The sequence below is a fragment of the Pollicipes pollicipes genome, unplaced genomic scaffold (genome assembly GCF_011947565.3).
Source record: "Pollicipes pollicipes isolate AB1234 unplaced genomic scaffold, Ppol_2.1 Scaffold_7253;HRSCAF=8739_pilon_pilon_pilon, whole genome shotgun sequence".
Classification (NCBI taxonomy): Eukaryota; Metazoa; Arthropoda; class Thecostraca; order Pollicipedomorpha; family Pollicipedidae; genus Pollicipes; species Pollicipes pollicipes.
The window spans coordinates 28798-31450 of record NW_023597048.1 but is presented as its reverse complement, the minus strand read 5'-3'; positions in this window follow the sequence as shown (position 1 = coordinate 31450).

Genomic DNA, 2653 nt, shown 5'->3' with positions numbered 1-2653 from the left:
GCAAAAGGGAGCACGGGTTGACAACAGCCCTTTAAATGGTGAGCCCCCCAAAAAAAGACAAAATATCCGACAAAATAGACAAAAGACAAAATATACAAGATATAGATATATACAAAATATAATAGACAAGACAAAATATTACTTGTCAGCAAGGGACACAGTTCTCTTCGTTTTATTGTTATTTTTACCTTGTAACCAGAGCACAAACCAGAAGCTACCGTGAGATCAATTCTGTTCGCATTTTGAACCTTGCGGAAGCATAAGTCTAACAAACTGCAGAAATTAGGCGTTTAACGATCGCATGGATGAAATCACCACGCCCTTAATTTACAATGGTTTAGTAGACTCTTTCTAAACCGATAGAACTCAGAAGCCTTGCCACAATTTTTATTTGGGTTCTACAGACATTGAGAACATCGCAAAGGTAGATTGCAGATCAATATGTTTGATCGAAATCAGAAGACGAAAATTTGATCGCAGGTCGAGTGGTCAACAATGTGTATTAACGTGGAAATGAACAGGTTGAACTGTGAATAATTGTTTAAAAGCTATCAAAACATTGATAAAATAATTGATTTTAACCTGGGGAATAGTTTTTGAAGTTAGATTAGGGAGCAGTGAAAAGTTGTGTAATGTACCCCAACATATGGATGACTCCCAGATTAGCACACTTCTCCACAAAGTCAGTGGGGAAAGATGGAGCCCTTAACTGAATCGGAACTTGGAAACCCGCCTAATTTGAACATGTATGTGACTGGTAGCCATTCTCAATCAGAGCAAGCGCGGAATGACATAAATTAGTATTTCAGAACTATCAACACCTCCCTATTGTTCTTCATGAGGAGTGTCATCAGGCTTCAACATCAAAACCACGTTTCTATGAAAGGGAAAAAGGCTGGTCACTTGTGACTGCTTCTGTGAGTCAACAGCCTTTTCGGTGTCTTGAAAAGGCGGTTTGAACAATCACGGGTCAATTTTTACCTTATCGGATCATCCAACCAACTTGCCCTTAACTGTCAATGCCTCTCGTCGCTGAGGAAAGGATGCTGAATTACGGCACAGCCAACGTGGTAAACAAGACCAGAAATTAAACCCTGTGCAGCTATTCGTCACAAAGCAATACGAATGCCGTCCTATCAGTCACATCGCGACAGGTAAAAAACGCCCTTGCGGGCAGATGAATCTCCACATTTGTATCTTTTTCAGTACTTTATGCTGTCTAGTTCGGACACTGAGAGTCGGCTGTTAAAAAAAGAGGAGTAATCAAAACGTCCAGGATCGTAGCGTGCAGCGTTCATATCCTCCACGATCGCAGCATGCAGCGTTCATAACGTCCAGAACGCGTCCAGTTCCGTGCCCATTGGGGACGTTCATAAGGTCCAGGGACGCAACGCCGAGAGTCGCAAGGTTCAGAGAAGTAAAGTCCAGTGTTCAAAACGTCCAGTATCCATGGTAACCAGGCTAGTTTGGATTCCTGTCGCTAGATAATATTACAGAAGCATCTTTGAGTCCTGCCGCTATTTCCCTCCTCTGTCAACATAGGTCATAGTCAACCTGGCATTCCACTGATGATCACATGATGCGTACAATCAACATGGTTACTATAAATTACCTCGATGCCTGGCGGCCGTGTACGGCCTGGGCGCGGCCGCGCTCCGGGGCTCACCGGCGGACTGGGCGCAGACGCGCCGGGCGGCGGCGCGGCCAGAGACGTGGCGGGCGGCGCGGGCTCGGCGGAGATCGCTGCGCCCGCGGGGTGAGCAGGCTCTCCCGCCCCTCCGCTGCTGCCGTGGCACCAAACGCCGGGATACGCTTGGTTGCTCAGAGGCCATATTGGTATCGGGTTCTTCATATCGAGTTCTTTCCATTTGCTTGGAGGACCCTGTGCTGTTGCGGGGACCCCATACAAGGTAACGCTCCGAGGCACGTGATGTTCATCGACCCTCTTCACTGACCTATGTCTCTTTTCCTTTTTGAGCTTTTTTGCTGAGGACCCTTCACTTATCAAAACTCTCTCTGTTAACCTGCCCTGGCACTCTTGATCACACAGGGGCGTTAATTCATGTACACTGATCTTCGGTTACTGCCCTTTATTCAGGGGATCCTGTACCCCGGCCGAACCCTCTACGTTAGCCTACCAGGGTGCTCCCGATAGTTCAGGGGTCCGACAATATTGATGTTAGGTTCTTTTTGCTTGTTATGAGAACCCTTCACTGTTCACTGGAGCCTCTTTGTTGGGCTGCCACGGCAGTCTCGATTGCCCAGGTGCCATCCTTATTGGTCTCGGGTTTTTTCCATGTCATGGTAGAGCCTACGCCGTTGACGGGACGTAAATCTTTCATCATTTTCATTGGGGCCTTATTTCTTACCGACTGATGACTGAATTTGCGGCTATGTGGATTACGCCGATGAAGTCATTCTTGTCATTTGGAACATAATTTTGCACGCCGCCGACGTCGTGCATCTTATTTCCGTTGATTATTGAATTTGTGACGATTATTATAGTTGTATGTTACGTTTTTATATATTTTGAAGGATGGGGTATTCTGTTTTCCTTTGTAACAGGCAAAACGAAACCCTGTATTAGCCCCCAGGCATCAGCTGACCTCATCAACTACCCGGCTAAACGTATATAAGCTAGGAATCAAACTTT